The following is a 22060-nucleotide window of genomic DNA, read 5'->3' on the forward strand; positions in this document are numbered from 1 at the left end:
CTATCTGAACTTAAAGATTGTTTATTGGGGTACTAGAGTGGTGGTCCCAACCCCATTACGCACTTCGATATTGCAACATTCCATGGAAGTCGCCTATACCCACGATGGGTGAAGAGGCGTCAAGTACAAGTACTAGTACATTTATACTTAAGTCACCCCAGCATCGCCAGGATGAAGGCTTTAGCTCAGGGGTATGTGTGGTGGCACAAACCTCTAGGCAAGCTCCATCAACAGCTCCTCCAAAGGACTGGGACATGCCAAGAGGACCTTGGACCCAGATCCATTTAGATTTTGCGGGCCCAGTCCAGGGCCACTCTTTTCTAGTAGTGGTTGATGCCTTTTCTCATTGGGTTGAACTCTGTTCTATGCAATCCACCATAGCAGAATCCACAATTCGAGCGTTGCAACATTTATTCATGACTGACGGCATACCGGACACTTTAGTGTCCAATAATGGCCCGCAGCTGACCTCTGCTACTTTCTAATCCTTTCTAGCTAGTTTAGATATTAGGCACGCACTAGTAGCCCCCAATCATCCAGCTAGCAACGGCCGGGCTGAACGAGCTGTATGTTCTGCCAAAGAGGCATTAGGACCATGGGAACAGAAATTGAACACATAATTGTTCTTGCAACATACCCTATTTCGGGAAAAAGTCCAGCTGAACTTCTCATGGGCCGGCGTCTGCGTACCATACTTGACCATTTGCATTCCACCTACCAATCTGACACACCACCACAACTTAGTGGTACACGAACTTTTAAACTGGGGAAGGGGTATTTGCCAGGAACTGTATCCAGGCCAGATTATACAAGTAACTGGACCATGTTGTTATAGGGTCCGGTTGGAGGATGGGCGTCAGTGGCGGCGCCGTGTAGACCAGCTGCAGCGACACAAAACGAACCTGCATCCTCATGTGCTAAGGAATCCGTCAAATCCTTCTGTTAGCTGTCCTGCTATTCCTGAGACCTACTGACGAGAATGCACCCTGGACCTAACTATTCTTCCATGTATAACCACCTCACTGGAAAGATTGCCTGTTAGTGCAAGATGCTCGGAGAGGGCGGGATCTTCCAAAGGCCTTGATGCGTCCATGCCACCGGAGAAGGGCCTGAGCGAAAACTGTCTCCAGCTGCAGCAGAGCCAAGGCGTTCTGGAAGGAGCCATTGTAGACCCACCTACTTGAAAGACTATGTCTGCATTAACTGGGTGAAAGGAGTGTTACATCCCTACGTGTCCCGCCCTAGCCTGTCAATCAAGCATGTCGCAAGATGATTGGACTAGGTGTGTTTTGCATTCAGGCGGGAAATTGGAGGGTTGTCATTGGTTAACCTGCTGACAGCTGGGAGTATAAAAGAGCTGTCAGAGCGCAAATCGTTGTCTTGTTGCTTAGTTGAAAATAAATCGGTTGCATTAACGCCGAGTCTGCTTCTTACCTCAGACGCTCAGTATATTATTACATCATTACTTTCAAAATATCTATACTTTTGACAGCTAATTATTCAAATTAGATTCTTAATTTAGAATAGTTTTAAAGTGTAAAATCAAGTTTATGTGGCAGGTGATATTTTTTATAATCCTGCATTCCAGAAGTATTTTTGGTGGTTTATGTATGCATTAGCCACACCCAAATTTGTCTCAATTAACTCATTCTTTCCCTGTTTGGCAGAATTTGGAGAATTCTGCTGAATTTTGGACATTTCTTGCTGTCATTTTGTGAGCTGGCTCCAGAATGTTTCTTGAGAGTTGTGAATATTGGCATGCTATAAACATTTACAATGAAAATTAAAATTTCTATGAGGATCTCCCATTTTTGGTAGTTGATTTTTTTAAACCCTGCAAATAAAGTATATTTAAAGTTAAGCATGGTCTTTTATTCTTGTATTATAGAATATATAGAATATCTGTTGATGGTCTTATAAAGATCCTCATATATTGAAATGAGGATCTTCATAAGACCATGCAGTCAACAAATATTCTATATATTCTATAATGCAAGAATAAAAGAGCATATTTAACTTTAAATATACTTTATTTGAACTATTGTTCAATATACTAAAGACTAAATGGAAAGGCAATTCCATCACAGTTTTTAAAATATGTGTCTGTGACTGAAATTATTTGTTAGCCAAGTAGAATCTTGCTTCATCAAAAATTAGCATTTTGTTGATCTTTAATAAGTTCAAAGAGCTCTGCTGTTTCTTCCAACTGTGTATAGGTTTCTGAAGGGGTCTCAGATGGCTATATAGTCTTCTGTAAAGCACGGGTATAGCCTGGAGGGATTCTTCAGATGCCCAACACCACCCATTTCTCTTCTTAAAAGCTGTCTAAAACAATTTAGATTCTGAATTAATATTTTTATTCTGACTTCAAAATTTCTGCTATTTCCCTGTAATGGAATGTGAACATATTGTAAATGTATCATTTACACACACATACAAATATGGTGTGCAAATTGTAACCTGCATTATTTACCCACTTAACCCAAGAAAGTTTGGTTTAGACCTAAACCACTGTAGATTTGTATGAAACCAAATTAATCACTTATTGGGGGCTATTCTTCATCTCTAGAGATTAAACAATCTCCTGAAGGGACTATTGCCTCCTAAGAAGTTTTTATGTCCCCAGGAAGAATGGAAAGGGAATAGAAATAATGGAGATGACTTAGGTTCTTCTCAATTAATTTGGCAGCGTAAGTTATACTACTTTAGATTTCTTTTTAATCCTCTAGAGAAGGTTTTCTCAGACTGTGAGGTGTAAATTCCCAATCCACCTTTCTCAAAGTTGTATTGTTTTCATTATTTATTTGTGTTCCTTTTGGTATTCATTTGGATTTTAGTAGGAGGTGTGTGTATTTTAAGATTACATTAAAGCGGAGATGTGATTGCAAAAGGATTAGAACTCCCTGTTCTAGAGGGAAACAAAAGGAAAAGCAGATGAAAAGGGAAGTGAAAGTTTTATAGCCATTTTTATGGTGGTTTGGAGGTTTGGGGAAAAAAACCCTTTCTGCACAAAGATATAACCACACTTTGCCAGGTTGTGCAGCACACAGAAATCAAGCTATGGAATTGAGAAAGAGTATTGGCTGGGACACTCATGTTGCACAAATAGAGTCAATGAACCAAAATCCAAAGTTCCATGTGTTGCCTTGTATCATCTCATACAAGGGAAATAGACTTTATCAATAAATATCTTTGATAGATCTGATCAGAGGGGCCAATAATCTGAGTGGGGTCATCTATTCTGGATAAAATTACCTACATTAGAAACATTCTTGATCATTCATTTTCTATGGACAAGTAACAATAGCACTTTCTGAATTTCATATTGGGATTGTGAAAAGACACAGGTTTCAAGTTATTCATGCTATGGATATTTGTAGACCTGAGTTTTCAGTGCTATTCTAAGTAAAGGCAATTGTTAGGTTTTTCTCCAGTGCTAAAAAGAGCACCTATTTCATATCTAATACAGTGACATTGATTTGTGAGTAACTCTCCCTAGAATTGTATTGTCTGTTTAAAAAAACACACCACCTTCCATTACTGTGTTTATTCACGCTTTTAGCAAAAAGGGATATGTTTTTATCTTGAGTTTGCCCATTTTGAAATTTCTTTAGTAAGCAGCCTAAGCCCTGGATTCCTTTACCTGATCATATAAATTAAATTAAGCTGGCAATATTATCAAGTACTTTAAAAAATATCTTCAAATTGATAATCTTTATCTAAATGTTTATAAACTCAAAGTGATTACACACAAATTAAATTGATACAGATAAATAAAGGACCGAGAATTTATTAATTGAGCATGGAAATGAACATGGAAGTTGTTCAGTCTTAGAGAGATAACAAAGTATGATAGAGGCAAACTTTTGGAGGGAGCAAATACTCTGACCAACTAGCTGAAAGGACTGCACTAGGTGCCGTAGTGAAGTTAGCATATTTGTCCCAGTCTATATTTAATCTTTTTTTGCATAAATTGCGTTCCTTCAGTTTTTTCCATCACATAGTGGATATCTGGGACTACTCATAAAAGAGAATGCATTCAACTTAAACCTGTTATTTAAAAACTTAATATACCTGGAGCTCGGCACACTTTTAATTCTGGCTTCTAAAATTCCTTTAAAATAACAAACACACACAAAATGTAACACACACTGTTTTTAATTGTAACTTAATTATTACTAATAGCTGTTGAGGCTGCGGAAACTGAGGAAAGCTGATTTACACTTTCTGATGTACTTTATCATATTGAAGAATTGCTGTTATACAAAACTTGATTATATACAAAACAAGCATTTTTTACTGGTTTGGCTGGAAACAGTTGATTCACTTAAAAAACCAAGGTAGTGCTATCTATGGTACAGTGACTCACTCTTTGGTATGTCAATCTTTTTAAGACTGTCTCTCTGTTATTGAGAGATGAGCAGCTGAAAGATAACATTTTGAAAGGAATACTTGAGTTGGGAATTTGATGTTGAGGATTCATTTCTACCTCATTGTCTAGCCTTTCAAAAGTTAAAATGGCAGTGCGTCAATCCCTCTGGAAACTATGCAGAAATTCAAATCATAAATAAGGAAATGCATCAGGTACATTAAACAGAAGTGGAAAAATGGCTTTCTATCCTTTGTAGCAAAGTAATTGGGCACCACAGCTTGGCAGGAGCTGGTACTATTGAGTTGGCTATAACTGCCACAGGTTGATAGGCAGGTGATAAGGCAGCTTCCACTTGGGTCTGCACAGGAGGCCTACCTAATATGCTGTCTGCCCTAAGGGCCTATGGGAACACAGTTGGATTATTATGTTAATGCATGAGCCTGCTGCCCTCTTCCTATCCCAGCTGGGTTCCCCGTTGTTAGGAACTGCTTTGCACTGACAGTGGAGTAATATGCTGCATGATTGAAAGGGCAAAGGGGCTTGGAAGAAAAACGAATAGGCCTGCACAGATATGTAAATGAAGAAAGAAAGTCAGTAGGTGGGTTTCTCTATACATATAGCTAGAGAATTTATTATAAAATGAGTAATATGGGGCTGCTAGTTACATTGTTGTTTAAAAGCTTAATTAAAAATAATATATTCATATTGTCATCTTGTATACTAGCCAAATACAAGTAGAAATATTTCCAAAAAAGGTTTATTTACCCATTAAATTGGTTGATGCTGTAAGAGTGTCCAGTATATATACGTATTTAAAAAATCTCCAATTGTTTGGTTCTTCAAGATTTTGAAATTTAGTTTTTTTTGTATCCCATTACTCATTCATCACAAAAACTTAGTCAGATCTTGTTTCTACCTCTAATATAAAAGTTATTTTTATGAAAAAAAATTAGTCTGATCTGTGCAGTAATGCTATGGCAGTTATAGTTCTTAGCTATCTATTATAGCTAAGAATAGTTCTATTCTTTCAATGTTTTACATTATTAAGGTTAATAATACAAGTTTAGCATCTATGCATCTTCTCCTTCATTTGTATACTTGATTTTCCTTGACAGAAATCAATTATTGCAAGGTTCCATTCTGGTGCTTAGTTTTTTTCAATGTTCATTTGCTGTTGCTTATGGATAGAACAATTCTGGAACTTCAAAGCTGGTAGGTTTATCCTAGTTGTTGACTGTTGTAATTGAAGAAATGAATAGTTGCCCCATCCTTATTTTTAGTGTGCCATAATAGAGACTTCAGTTTGACAGATATTCTACCTTTGTAATTTATGCAGAGCTAAAAACCTATTGGAAAATGCCTCAAAAATAGACATAAGTGTCTCTGCACAAGGTTTAGAACTGTTTCTTTGGTTGAGTGTGTTGTAGTAATCAATACGCTCAGAGCACTGGACAAATGCAAGCTCATAACGAAAGGGCAGCCCCATGCTGATTACTATAGTCCTGGTAGACTAGCAGTTTTGAGTGTGCAGATATTACCCCTAAATTTTTATGCCAGAAGTTGCTGATTCTCTTCTATTTTAGTCTACAGTTGTAACAAAAATGTTCTCTTTAAAGGGATATGTGTGTGAGAAAGCATGTGACATCTTTCTCTTAAAACAACACCCAATGTGGGCATACAATAAGGTTTGAATTATGGAAATTGGACAGTATATACCGTAGATACTATTATGGTTCATCACACAGTGAGCCAGATGTTCAGGCTGGACTTTGCCTCTTTATCCTCTTATTGAAACCTGAGATAGGCAAATGTGAATGTTAGATGATGTTAAAAGTATTGTTGAAGGATGCAAGCTGTTCAGAGTATAAAGCTGCCTTTTGCAATTGATCAACTATCATTTGTCAATGCCAGTGGTGTTCAAGTGGTGCCCTAGTTTTGGGATTGCATCCAAGACATCTACTGCTATTTGCTTTCCTTTACCATAGTCGGTCTATTTCTATTAGCAGGTTTTGTATTTTGTTATCTTTTTTATTCTTTCTCTTCTATTCTGCTATCTCCAGGTACTACAGCCATGCCCACAATCCAGACTTTTTTGTCTTTCTTATTGGCAGTTGTTAAATCTGGGGTGTTATGTGGCAGGTGCTTGTCTGTTTAAATTTTAAAGTCTCAGAGCACGTTAGCTTCTTCATTTTTTATTACTTGTTATTATTATTGCTATTGGTTGCATAGTCAGACAGATGTTTAGATTGCATTTGGCATTTTCAATCTATCTATAGAGTCTTTCCCAAGGACCTAGGAGAGGCAGATGTTGTTTGCTGGTGTTAAAGGTATCATCTCAGGATGCAAGCTGTTCCAAGTAAAGCTGTCTTTTACAACTAATAGTGATTTTGTCAATGCCAAATGTGATGCTCCAAATGTTTTGGACTGTCTGCAAGGCACATAGTACTATTGGTACAATTGTTGATGGAAGAGTGACTCTTCATGTGGCACCTCTCCTGATCCAGGAAAGGGTACAACTGGTGCATCAGATGAAGTTGTTCAAAAACCTCCCTGACCACAACTCTCACCTGCTCTTCAAGTAGGAGCTGTAAATCTAGGAAGATGGTGTTAAAGACAAAAGAAGCCAGAATTTTTAAACTTGGAGGGTATTATCTGTTGACACAATTTCAAGGTTCTTTTTTAAAGTGAGTACATTCTTTCACTTTAAACAAGAAATTCCTTAAATTTTTCTTACTTTTATTTCTCAAAGTGAATATCTGAAGTTGATGTTTTAATTTTAATTTGTTCCTTCTAGTCCAGGGTTTCTCATGAAATATTCTGTATATACTGTATATTCCGCCGTATAAGGCGACTGGGCGTATAAGACGACCTCCTACTTTCAGGCGCCTGCAAACGGGCTGAAGGCCTCTGCACTGCCGGACTTTCGTAGTTTGAGCTCAGCACCTTCCTCCTCCAGACTGCAAACTAGACCTTACTAAGCCATCCCAGTGCTCATCCATCCATGTGCCCAGGCGAGCAGCGCCGAGGTTATCGATTGAAAGCCGGTGTCTGCACTGGTGGTTTTTTGCTTGGTGGCGTTCCTTTTTCTTTTCTTTTGGTTTTTTGGTATGGCCTTTCCGATACTCGGCATATAAGACGATCCCTGATTTTTGAAATAATTTTTTGCGGTTAAAAAGTCATCTTATATGCCAGAAAATATGGTAATTTAAATAAGATGGCAATGTACAATATTCCAACACTTCTTTCCTAATTTTAAATTTTAAATTATTTAGTTTTCACTATGATCTGTTATAACTTTTGCTACCTGTTTCTCCTACATGTTTTGAATAGGCGGATAAGATGGTTTGATACTCCTATATTTACTTTTTTATTTACTGTGTTTTAAATGTCACTTCATTATGAAATTCTGAGCAGTTACAGTAATAAAATAAGTAGAATTAAAAACAATAACAAAAGAACACCCCCTCCAACTATTACATCCTGCCATTGTGCCTGCATTTCAATGAGAGTATGATTTCCCATTTTGTTCTCCAATGTCACATTTTACAACTTTACAAAAGGTAATAAGGAAGGAATTGATCCAGATATCTTTTAAGAGAGGTTCCTCCAGAAGATGAAGGACTTTACTAAGAAGTCTCTAAGCTGGAGTCTATTGATGACATTCCTTTTGTGAAGAGCACGCTTTGTTTCCTGAATTCACTCATTAATTTGATTCAATCTAGAGTAGGGTGTCTCACTGAAAACAAGGCCCTAAACATATAAGAATGTCAAGGTGAAAACTAGCACCTTAAGCTGCATCTGGAAATTAATTAACTGCTATGTTTCTCCTATAGAAGTAATTCTATATGAATAAACATGAATACATAACATAATTACCTAGACCACTGTGTACTAAACTAGCTGCAGCTTCCTAAATAGTTCCTATGAGCTAAATTCAAGGTGGATGTGAGATGAGGAAATCCAACATATTTGATGCAATTATAGAAAGGTTCTCTTGGCCATAACATCTCCTTATCCTTCACCAGGACCTGTTAATTCAAGAGAACCTACATATTTTGAGCTCTGACTAAAGGAGAATAGCCTTATTCAGAGTTAAAGATAACATATACCTAAAATATGTTAGTTTTAAATCCTTAGTCACTCTATCTTGATGAGATTAGATCTGACCCTTTTCCCCCCAAATCCAGATTCCAGGAACTGGGTCAGGATCACCATATTTCTTGTCTGCTCAATATTTGATATACAATTGAGGGGGAAGAAGGCGGGGCTTAGCAGTGAGAAGACGGATTTTCAGGCTATTCCTGAAATTCCCCTATTCCGAAGCATTTGGACGGTCCCTTTTTGGACCCAAGCTGTCCCGCAGAGACAGTGAAAGGTAGGAGATCCAGTGGCCCCAGAGACGTTCGCAAAGTCTCTGGGGGCTTGGAAATTAACCTCCTTTGCCAGTGACTTCCGGATTAGCCATAAGGCTAACTGAAACTGCAGATAGCTCCAAAGAATGGCGAAAGTGTTTTCAGCTGGTAAGGTGATTTTATTACTCAGAGAAAGACAGTCCGCCTAAAAATTCAAGCTAATTTAAATTAAAGAACAGAAGAATCTAGCGGCGATTTCGATCTCTTTATTGGTTTATGGATGGTGGTTATCCTACTTTTTAAATGTTTTAAATGCTATTTACACGGACAAAGGATAGATTACTCCAACATCTCCTCTGATCCTCTGCAAGTGGGCTGTAAACCAATTCACTATAATTTGGCTCCTTACAACTTGACACTTTTATTGCTTGGCTGGATTGGTCTAAGATCTGATAGGATTGTACAACTCCCAGCTTGTTTTTATTTGCAAATACCTCAGAGTTCTCAAAGAAAAAATACTAACTGCGTACAAATATGGCGTATATTCAAGCCTCTATTCAAATGATTTCTTCGGCACTACAAAAATTATCTGCCACACATGATAGAATTGAGAGGAAACTGGATTATCTGCTGTTTCTAGCAACAAAATATGAGGGGAAAAATGAGAGTGTTGAACATTTGAATGTTCTTCAAATACAAACTAAGGATGTCAGAGATAAAGATTTTCAATTTGCTGATATTCGGGGCAACTGGTTTACCTCTGAGGGAGAAAAAGATGGAATGTCTGAAGGGGGAGCAGCCACACAGAATATTTACTTCGAAAGACAGGGCGCAGGAGGAGTGAGAAGCATTAAAGAATTTATACTTTATGAAATACCATCTGCAAAACTTTTGATACCACCACTGAGAATTAAAGACAAGCTGATAAAGGAAATAAAAGGAGGACGGCAGCATTATACGAGAGGCACCATAAGCAAAAAGGTGCAAAGATTTTTTCATATGGACTTGCTCATAAAGATGTTTGGAGAATTGGACCCACGAATGGCAACAGGATTAAGGCGGTTCTGTTACTGGAGAGACACAGGCTGATAGATGGAAGAGTACAATTTAAAACTAGCTAAACCTAGTTAAATTCATTTGTAATAGATATAGTTGAATAATAATTGATAATGATAGTAATGTATATAATGTTGAGTTGCTATGATAAATAATAATTGGATATGAGAGGGAAGGTTAGAAATATCCTTGGACTATATATAAAGGTTATTAATCACAATTATTATTATTATAAAAAATAAAATAAAACTATATACAGTTAAATCTTAACTAATATGGGGAAAATGCTATGATATACGACATAATTAAATAAAGAAAGGAGAATGATAATAAATTATATACATGGAGGATGGAATTTTTGGTATTAAATATTATGGATGTTTAGCTAAAACAGGATATGAGGATTTGATGTTAATGGAGGATTTTATAAACAAGTAAATGAAATGCCAGCATGTGGTTATGGATTAAATCTTTGGTATAGTTAAGGATGAAGGATGTTTAAACAACTGTAGTCAACTAAAAGTGGAGGTATGATGATGTTAATATGGTAAACATTTGAGTTAAGATATTTGAATTAATATGAATTAATGGAAGAGATGCACAAAAACTTGTTGTAACCAGCTGATATACTTTTTTATAACATATACTTGTGTTTTTTTTCTCTGTTTTGTTTTTTGTCCTTTTTTGTTTTGATTCCCCCCCCCCACTGTTGTGGGTATGTGTTGTTTATATATATATTAAAAAATTATTAAAAAAATATTTGATATACAATTGGGTATTGTCTACATATTGATGCTGCCTAATTTTGTGTAATCAGATGATCTTTCCCAGTGATTTTATGTGGATGTTAAACATTAAATGTTGAGATCTGTCCATATAATTCATTGTAGACTATGGTATATTGATAAAATCTTTAGTACAATCAATAAAGCAAAAATAGATGTCTTTATGGAACTTCCTTATCTTTTCCATTATGCATTTTGAGTTAAGTCCTTTTATCTCAGCTGCCTCTTTACTTCTGAATCCAGACTGTACATTTGACAGCTGTATTTCCATGTTTTGTTGAAGTCTATATTTCAAAATTATTTCCTTTAAATAAAATGACACATATTCGCAAAATGAGGATAGGACTACAGTCTATCTATAGCTATACTTTGGCAGATAGTTTCTTTTGGAATCCAGCTTCTGAATTAGAAATACATTATAATTTTTATTCTATTAATTGTACTCATCCATACCATTTATTTGTCTATGGTCCCAAAAATTGTTGGGACTAAGATTAAGGCAACTCGAAGGGGAAGGATTATACTTGAAAAAGTAGAATCTAATTGTAAACGGCATAGTTTATAGAAATAGACCTGGAGCAGGCAACCTTAGAGCTGGTGGGTACTTTTGGAATTTTGAAACCATGTCATGAGTACACTTATAAGCTTATAACCTCCAGGCTATCATAGAAGTAGGTCTTGCCTTTACACTAGAAGGTTGCCACCATGTGGAAGTGATCAATCATAAGACATCTATTTTGTAGAGAGTTTCTCCTCATTAACCCTTCTATTTCTTTCCCCCAATACACTTCACCCACCCATTTTACTTGGTTTCTCTATCTCTGATTAAACAGGCAAATATCCAATCAAAGCAGTCAGTTGTAAATGCTTACTATTCTGCTTTCTCTTCAGAGAACATATACATTTGATGTTCTTATAATGAGTAAGTAATGCTCTTTTGTTCTACACCAGTGCTTCTATACTTAAAATAGCAGAATACGTTGTCAGCAGAAACATGTTTGTGATCATAAAACATTCCAGGTACATTTAAAACAGCACCATTTAAGTGATCTTTTTGTTTCACTTAGAGAATGACATTGTTTGGGATTGGAGGTGAGACGGACATTGATATAGCCAGGCCTCTAATAATGTTATAGATTATTTGCCATGAGGTGGGCCCAGGCCAGGACCTTGACATGGTTCATCACAGCTTAAAATCTAAGACATTTTTAGCTTTAAATGAAACATCTTGTTTGGAAGGCTGCTTATTGTTCTGTATCCATTAGAGAATACCTTCTAAGGTAATTTAAAAGACAGAGAGGAAAAGTCACTTGGAGATATAAAGTGCTTGACTAGAGGAGAGTCACATGTTGGCAGTTACTTAGGCATTGCTGTTCAGGGGCCTCTTCTATTAAATCATAAAGTGACAAACCATTTGTTCTGGTATGACAGCTATTGCCTAGCCTCCTAAGCTAATAAGCCTTTGGTAGTGAACAAAACTGAGCCATAAATTAAAATTTCAGATAGTTTCATAGCTAGTGGTTTGGGGCTGTCTTTTATTCATTATTGAGTAACCTTTTACTGCCTGTAACTGTGCATGTTAAAAGTTAGATTTTGAAAATAACCCAGCAATTGATTTTGTCTGTGATCAGGAATATTGTAGTCCCCCCCCTCTCTCCCTCCCCCTCTCTCTCTCCCTCCCTCTCCCTCCCTCCCCATCTCCCTCCTTTCTCTTCCCCTCTCCCTCCCCCCCTCTTTCCCCCCCTCTCCCTCCCCCCCTCTCACACACCCCTTTTCTTTTCTCTTCACACACAAATCCATTCAGGCCTGCATTCCTTCCCTTCCTAAGAAAGTAAGAGAGCATACTAATGTCTATTTACATATTGGGGAGTAAGTACCATTGTATTCAGTGGCATTTGATTTTGAGGAGACATGCAGTGTAAATCATTATTTTATGTGACTTAATGCAGGCGGCAGATAGATTACACTAGAATCCTCCATCAGTCAGAAGGATTGTGGTGTCATCAGTTTTTCAAATAAAATTAGATATGCAATTATGCTGTATAGCAGCTATTGCTTCGTGTTGCTTTCTCAAGAACACCTGCAGATCTATTGAAAAGGGTCAGTCCTACAGTTATATGATGAATAATGCTTGTAATTACACTTGGTTAATAATATAGTTGTGCAAGAAGATTTAACTTCATGTATGTATTCTTTTTTTTATTTGTACTTTTTTATACTTGAAAACTAGCTATAATCCTATTTATTTTAACAAATAGGAACTCCAAGGCTTAAACTTAATATTCAGGGTATTCATAATACTCAAAACAATTTATTTTTATTTCTGAGAATATATTTTACAAAATAATTTTGGGATTTCAATTTCTTAACGATTAGAAAAAATAATTATTTTTCATTAGAGGCACCGTATATGTAGAATGCCTTCTCTATAATGATTTAGCTGATATTCACTGTTATTTGTAAGCACAGTGAGTATGTTTGTAAAACCATGGTAGTGAACATAACCTTTACATTGTTTATTTAATGATTTACTATGATGTAATATGTTTCATTGATTTTGACCTCATGTTTTTAATTTTACTTTGCAATATTTTAGTTTTTAGTTTTACTTTGTAATATTTTATAATTGTTCTATTTTAATTATTTGTTCTATAAAGATTTTATAAAATTAATGTACTAATTCTCTGCAAAGAAAACTTTAGTTTATTTTTTAAGTAAAAGTAGTAAATAACACTATTAGTAACTTTCAGCTATTAACAAAGCCCTCCCTACAAGCATGCACACATATAGCATAATTCAAAATTTAAAAGACTGTGGAAAATTGAAGGAATTAAGAATGATGCCCAATGATCTGTTTAGGATTTGGCCTCCCCTATTCTAAAGAAGAACTATTCTGTATCCTAGGAATAAATATTTTATAAGTGGCTGCATGCAATTTGTGAGCCATTTTAGGAGTAGGCAAGCTCTCATGGCAACCAAGTTAATAACAAATAATAACAAATATGCCTACTAAGTAGAAAAATTAATAGCAATAGCATTTAGACTTATATGCTGCTTCACAGTGCTTTCCAGTCCTCTCTAAGCAGTTTACAGGGTCAGCCTGTTGCCCCCAACAATCAGTCCTCATTTTACTGACCTTGGAAGGATGGAAGGCTGAGTCAACTTTGAACCAGTGAGATACAAACTGCCAAATTGCAGGCAGCGGCAGGCAGCAGAAGTAGCCTCCTCATTGTCTTAGAATGTTAAGTCCTTCCCAGATATAATGTTCTATGTAGGAAGATTGAAACTGGCATTTAATCTTGCGGTTATCCCTGACCAAATTTTATTGAGTGATGTTTTGTTGACTTGTAAAAGTAGAGGTTGAAGTTGGAGGATAACGGAAAATCCTCTAGTAAAAGATTTTTGAGATCTAACACTTGAGCAAAAGATCTGAATTTGCTTCTTCACTTGTTGAATGTAAGTTGTCCTCTTATTCTTAGGTCTCCTATGATGACGATGATGCTATTATCTGGATCTATTATTGGAGAAAATGTATGAACTCCTTGTGCCTTTTATGTAATGTACCCCCTATCTGCAATTTTCTTGCAGAAGAAAGAGAACCTATATGTAGCTGGGGGGCGTGGGTATGAAATGTAATTTTTAAAAAAATGAATAGATTTTATACCTTAATACCTAGATATACACATACATGCATAAATTGCAGAAAGGGCACATCTGCCACTGTCCTTCTAGGCTAAGTTTGGAACAAAGGAAAATCATATACAGTTCTGGATTAGTGACAGTCTCCATTTGCAATATATAGCAACAGGATGCACCTCTGCATAAGAAACTGTGTGCAACAGTTTGCACAAAGGATGTTAACTTGAATTTGGGGAACGGTTTGGAAAAAAGCATTTGCAGAGGGGTAGTATCACAAATAATTAACAACTAGTTCATTTTCACTTTATTGTTTGCTATTGGATAAAAGTCAGTCAGATGACCCATTTGAATAATAATTTCATGTTGCAATAATATTAAATGTGTAAAGATTCATTCCTTGTTTGATGCTATTGTCAGGAACTAAAGATTGATTTCCTTGTATTTTTTATTAAATTTATGCTAGGTGGTACAAAGTTGCTGAAGTAATTATCCCTGTATATTTACCTTATACAAGACAATACTATTGTCTGCTTTCTGTAGAAATAGCTATTAAAAGTGAATTCTTTTCTGAAATCTTCACTAAGTAATAAAATACTAGAGGAATTGGCTGCAGTTGTTTTAGAAAAACATGGGCATTAAGAATGGATTACAATAATAGAAACAATGTGCTTGAGACATATTTAGTCTGGGAAAATGCATTGTTTGACTTTGTTTTTATTGAGCATATAACAAATATGTATAGTTTATAGAGTACAACAAAATATTAATAATGTGGATAATACGAGTAGTAGTATAATTCAGCAAACAATAATAAGCAGCATGGAAATATTCCCTCTCCTAAAACAAAGCACTAAGGTTAAATCATACAAGAAGCATAACTCAGTTGTAAAGATCTTCACAGGTGCCACCATATTTATGAACAAGATGCCAATGAGCATCTGTATAGAAAATTTTCTTTAACTTGAGTGCTACCACTAGGAAGATCACTTTCATGGCGACGCCAGCACATTTTTGCTGAATAGATATAGGATAAGGCTTCTGCACGTGCACTTAAAATGGAAACCAGGTTTTTTCAGATAATGTATTCACAGGCTGAGATTTTAAAAATTAAAATAAGCACTTTAAATTGTACCTATAGGTAGTCTGGTACCGATACAGCTAATACACATTGACAAACTAAGATGGAATGATTTAAATAATAGTCATGATTTCTTGAATCAGCTACAGTTTCAAAATGTAATAGCCTAAACAGGAGATTACCAGTTTAATTGAATAAGATCATTGTATACTTCCATTATATTTGAAAGTGCTACTTTTCATTTGTTCTTTTCATAATAACTTATGCATATACTTTTTGCATCATGATAAAGTAGCACAACAACTAAAGACAGAGCATACAAAAAACTAATTCTGATAAAATTGTGCTTGCTCGCAACAGTGTAAGATTCTCTTGGGTTTTTTCTTGATTAATGGGCTATAGACCTGGGTGCTTACAGAAAATGACCACACTAATTGTTATATGGTTATAAATAAAACAGGATCTCAATAGCATTCTGTATCCTTTAGAATGTTTTAAGTGAAAATCAGTACTTTAAATACAACACCAATTGCCAACAGTGTTGTGCTTAAACACTAGCTTAATAACTGTAGATAACCAGGAGTTGAAAGCAGTCAGGTAAGTGAGTTGGCAGAAAAAGGATGTAATGCTCATTACTTCTTTTGTTGCTTACCAAATGGGTATCGAAGCAGGTAGCTGTGTCCCTCTCACTATGCATAGAAATGAGGTTTTGTCTGTCCACTACAAACCCCCAAGTGGGTAATAAATTTGGTAGACTTAATTATAAGATTCTGCTAAAGATGCATTATACACAGATTCTATTCTTGCTATTGTCTGTGCGCAGGTTAATATTTGTAAATTTAAATAACTCTGAATTTATAATAGCTGCAGAAATCATATTGTTTGTAAATGCTGCATTCCATAAATTAAATACATATATAGATATTATGATAATCTTATTGATTAGTATCCACTTTGAGCTTTTCTTTTTTAAAGCTCAGGTTCAATGGCTAATTGTTAATTCAGAACTTAAAAATAAAATTGTTTAAGACTCAATACTTTGTCAGTTAAAAATACAACAATAAATTGCTTCAATTTAATTTAAATTCTGGCAGCTCTAGTCCTGTATACTCCAGATGTATTAGGCAGGAATATTGGAAACACCCAACCAGTATATATATCCAAGATGATTTGGTTAGAGGAGGCTATAATGAATTATGAACTGAAATCTCCTTTCTTCCAGTGGTGGGTTGCTCCCGATTCAGCCGATAAGCTGCTGCACGCACACCCGTGGGGGAGTGAGCCCGAACCAGTAGTAAAAATATTTGCAACCCACCACTGCTTTCTCCTAACAGTGACCACTGTCACTGGCAAGTACATTAGTCTTTGACTTATGACCGTAATTGAGCCCCCAAATTCTGTTGATAAACAAGGCAATTCTTAAGTGAGTTTTGCCCCATTTTATGACTTTTTTGTTGTTAAGTTGTTAAGCAAATCACTGCAGTCATTAAGTGAATCTGACTTCCCCATTGACTTTGTTAGAAGCCAGCTTGGGAAATTTACAAATGGTGATCACGTGATCTTGAGGCAGAGCAACTCTCATAAATGCATGCCAATTTCCAAGCACCCGAGTTTTGTTCATGTGTCCACGGGGATGCTGCAGGAGTCGTAAGTGTGAAAAACAGTCATAAGTCACTTTTTTCAGTGCCATGTTAATTTCAAATGGTCACTAAATAAATGGTTGTAAGTTGAGGAGTACTTGTCTATGGAGATTCTCAGTCATCCAGATGATGGTTGTCTCAAAGGTGCTTTTCGTTTCTCTTCTCATCCAAGAAGCTTCGTCAGTTCAGGAACAGAAGAGGCTTTTTGGATGAGAAATGAAACATTTTCAAAGAAAAAAACCCAAGAAAGTCTAGTTGCCTTTTGAGGACTACTTGCATTCCTGCAGCCTCTGATAAAGAAGAGAAAAGTAAACTTTTTCTGTTGTCTGCCTATATTAAGACCTAATATACTTCTTTTGAATTTTATTTTGAAAAAGAAAAAAAATAATTTAACTATGAAAACTATTTTTGCCTTAGAATATGCTTTAATAAATTATATAATTGCTAGATGTGTGAAAGACAGAAAGAATAAGAACAAATCAATAATAGGTTTATCGAGTAAACGTACAGTAGACCTAAGTGTCATCCAGCTCTGTTTATTGCAAGAATAATGAGCTGTACACTTTGATACTTATAGCCCAAGCTAGATATTGCTGAATTTTCTACGCTCATTATAAAAAAGAAGCTGGACTTTACACTTTTATTACAAATAATGAAGTTTTAAAACCAGCAAGACTTTTCGGGGGGGGGGGGGAGAAAATGTTTTTTTACTTCCAAGGGACCATTTTATAGGTATGTAGTTACCAGTAGAACCGTTTGCACATTTTTATTTTGCTATCCTGAAATACTATTTTTTATATCCATTTTAACAGTTATTTAAGGGTCCCTGTGTACTTAAAACAGCATCTGAATATAGATACTTCTCTCTCTCTTAAATAAAGCTACATCATCACTTGAGTTTTCCATCAATGCAGAAGAATGAGAGGGGAGTTATAGCTGGAACAATATGTAAAAATACTGCTCGTAAAAAAAAATGCCTTTATTAACTGTCATCATCCCCAGAATATATGTTCAAATAAATGTTGTGTAATAACTAAATTTGAGATTAATAGGTCCCTTAAGAAATGGTGAAGTCATTCAGGATAGTCAGTGAAAAATAGGCTGCAAGAATGTAAAATGCACATATTGTCCTGCTTCCATGCTCTCTCTGGTGTCCTTCCCATTTGTCAATGTCTGCAAGCTCTGTTCTCATTAAAACATTCGTGAACAAAAGCAACTTAATTTTCTTAAGAGGAAAGGACACCTGATTCAATTTAGCATCTGCAGCCAATAACTTGAATATATATTCTTTTTCAGCCTGGAGTCAAACAAATAGTGATGAGTGGCAACTGAAATAAAATACACTACTTTTTAACCAATCACCATTATTTTTGAAGCCTCTAAGGTATGCGCATTGCAGACTGAAGGAAACACCCGCTTCTTAAAAACTGAAGTTAACATTTAACTGGGATAATAATCCATTTTATTCCGAAAAAAGATTTTTCACACAATATAGGCAAAGCCAAATAAGGGAACCATAGTTTTTACACCTCTTCACATTATAATATATAGTAGATTTTACCTGTGGCTGACATTAAAAGTGTCTTGTATTTATCTGCTTCCAAGGTAGTGGCCGTCCAATATGGTCTCAAGCTGTAAATTGTAAATATATGTGTACTTTTTTGTTAACTTAATGCATACAATTCACTTAAAGGTAAAGATTCCCCTCACACATATGTGCTAGTCATTTCCAACTCTAGGGGGCGGTATTCATCTCTGTTTCAAAGCCAAAGAGCCAGTGCTGTCCGAAGATGTCTCCGTGGTCATGTGGCCGGCATGACTAAATGCTAAAGGCTCCCGGAACACTGTTACCTTCCCACCAAAGATGGTTCCTATTTTTCTACTTGCATTTTTACATGCTTTCAAACTGCTAGGTTGGCAGACGTTGGGACAAGTAACAGGAGCTCACTCCATTATGTGGTGGTAGGGATTCGAACTGCCAAACTGCTGATCTTTCTGATCAACAAGCTCAGGGTCTTAGCCATTGAGCCACTGTGTCCCTTATGTACTTATTCCATGCTTAAACCAGAGAAATAGCAATAAATAGCAGTAACTGCAATTTTATGATAGTCAGAATATTCAAATATAGTCAAAAGCTAGTCCATGATGACTCAAATAGGCATATTATAGGATTGTAGTCTGTATTATAGTCATTTCTTTTTGGTCAGTATACATTTCTTTGAGTTTTGTGCTGCTAATTATCTGCCCTTTTATGCCTGCTGTTAAATTTTATATCTAGAATTAATTTTTATGTGTGGCATTTTTATCTTATTGCTAGAATTAGTATGTATATAGTGCATGTGCTTAACCTAAGAGAGGATTAAGTTCAGGAACATTGTTAAGCATGTACTATGGAAAAAGGTAAAGGTTATCCTATATAATACATTCAGTCAAATGAAAACATTAATTCGTGGCTTGTATTGACCGCTGAAAAATTAATGGTGTTGGTTTCTAAATATTCCAGAGAAGAATTGATATAATACTTTTCTTCCCAAAGTGATGAGTAAATAGTATGCCAATTTGCATTATTAAGTGATTTGCTACAGGTCTGTTAGTTCTAATCTTAGGACTTGGTTTTGTTTTTGTGCAGTCAAAAGCAGAGAAGTGGGATGAGGCTCAAATTTCTTCTGCCTGTTCTAATTGCTGAAGTACACAGTGTGAGGATTCGAAATGGATTTTATTTAGTTATTTTAACTGCTCCCAATTTCCTCTTTTTCATTGTCACTTGTTAAAGGTATTGCAGACTTTATTCTGTGAATTTCAGTTGACCATGTTTCCCAGGGAAAATGATCTGGTATAAAACCAAAATTCTTCGAAGGATAAAGAAAAGGACACCCAAGAAATATCAGAGTTTTTCTAATCCATCTTATTTGAAGTCTTAAATGTTTTAAAGTTTGAGCCTCATAAGGCTTAAGAGCTGGCCAAAAGAGGTTGACACTCCTGTTACAAGCCTACTTTGTAACTTACACAAGTTTAACTTGTGAAGTTAACTTCTGTAGTTTAAGAGGAGAGGTTCTCTTTAAGATTCTCCAGATGTGACTGATGCTGCTGATCTATCTGCTATGCAGGATAAATTCTCCTTATTGTAGCTCCCAAGCTATGGAATGCTATCCCTAAGGAGTCGTATATGGCTACTGTGTTTTTGTAAAACATTAGAGCCAGAAATAGCTGTTGTTCAGTGGCTAACTGTTGTATTTCTTTCTATCTTTAAGCTGCCTAAACAAAAAATAAATAAAACGCCCCTTCATAAAAATCTCATTACATAAAATATGTAACTATGAAAACATAATCCACTAAATGTTCATGAGTAGAAAACTTTGAGTGCCTAAAATATAACATGGTATCAAATGCCTCTAGGTCTGTAACTCACCCAAGAACTTTTGTTCTCAAGGGCTTCCTCATTTGATCCATAATTTAAGAAATTCATTTAACATTCAATCATCAATTTATATTTAACCCATATCCTTCCCATTATAATATCAGGTAGGACCATCTGAGCAGAGATAGAACTGATAAATCCACTCTACAAGTAGGGTGCTAAGGCAGTAAGATCCTAGTTGCTATTTGTCACTCTTCAAGGCAGGAGGATACCGGAAGAGATCTTGTGAGATGATTAGAAGGACTGTAAGATCAGGTGATTCTTTAGATACCTGAACTCAACTTAAACCACATTGCTTCATATGTCATAGATTATTTCCTCAAGGTTTATCAAGGTGTGGAATTGCAAGTTGAAATCCTAATGTTACATTCTGACTTGTTAAACCATATTATGTTTATTATTTGTTGCAAAGATAATTATTTGGACTGGTTCCTCCTCCTCGTGTTCAAAGGCAGATGCTGAGAAAGTAGAGGTGTAAAAATATTTTGCTGTAGTTTTATAACTGTCAACCGTGATCTTTTATTTAGCTGTTTCTATTCAGAAGCTCTCCCCACAACATGGAATGCCATATGCCATTGTCCTTTTTAGCAAGCAAGCAAGCAAACAAGGCAGCAAAGCAAAACAAAATATTACAAGACTCTGCTTGCTTGTGTGTGGGCCACTGAGAAGCTGTGGTCCAGGGCTATCTTTTATTGATAAGGCCAGCCAAGGATGACTCTAATGAAATTATCAAAGCTTTGAATAAATTATGAACTTGAATAAGAAAGCTAAGCTCTCTGGAGCCAAGCATCTCATTAGCCATTCATTTTCATTGCACTCTCATAATAGAGCAGTAGGTTCTACTCAGTTTAGCCTCTGTTTTGGACTGGGTTCAAACTTTCAAGCTCTTTCAAAAACCTTTCGTCTATGGCTGGAAGATGTCCTTGGTGATTACTTTGATTCTGCTTCTGTTTCCCATGTAAATGGCACGTTTTCTTTTCTCTGCCCCTACCCCCCTCCCTTTTTTGGGGGGGGGCTGTACGTGTTTCTACATAATCGGACTGGATGCCATGGAAAAATTCCTTCTGTTAAGGTAAAATAGGAAGCTTTACAAGATTTAAGCATTTTCTGTTTCTCAGAATTTAGTAGTTTGTCAGAATGCTTTTCCCCAACATTATTTCTTGGATATTTAGGTAAGCTAAACATTTCTTCAAACTCAGTTGGGTCATTTATTTTTCTTTTCTTTTCTTTTTTCTTTTGCTGCATTCGTTGTATTCTTTCTGGCCTTTGGAATTAAAGCACTTAGATAAGTTGTAATTTTAGTGCAGTATATATTCAGCTAAATGCTTGTAGCAAAAGATGTAAATTCAGTATTCTACTTGAAATACACTAGAAATATACAAATATATATTCTGTTCAGATAAGCATCATACTATTAATTACTTGTTACGTTATTTTTCTATTGACTTCCTTTAAAAAAAAACTCTACCTGTGTTTTTCCTATAAGGAATTTTATCTAGCATAAACATGGTAATAGGTTTTTTAAAAAATAACTTCCTTTATTTTTAAGTTGCCCAATGAGTATAAAAGTGAAATGTGAATTATAAACATAAATAACAAAATAAGTAACTATTATCTGAAATGTGACTTTTCATAGGCTATTTTGCAATGATTTTAAATGGCAGTAGTTTACTAGAAAATATGAATTAAGCTCAGTATTATATATGAAATAGCAAGACTA

The 22060-nt window shown here is 35.6% G+C and overlaps 1 protein-coding gene across 1 annotated transcript in view; it reads left to right on the forward strand.

Annotated features, from left to right (window-relative positions):
- SLC10A7 (solute carrier family 10 member 7) overlaps window positions 1-22060 on the forward strand; it is a 153586-nt gene that overhangs the window by 26092 nt on the left and 105434 nt on the right. The window lies entirely within an intron of this gene.

The sequence above is a fragment of the Thamnophis sirtalis genome, unplaced genomic scaffold, assembly GCF_051295495.1.
Source record: "Thamnophis sirtalis isolate CommonGarterSnake01/CBP01778 unplaced genomic scaffold, rThaSir2_p1.2 scaffold_10, whole genome shotgun sequence".
Taxonomy (NCBI): Eukaryota; Metazoa; Chordata; class Lepidosauria; order Squamata; family Natricidae; genus Thamnophis; species Thamnophis sirtalis.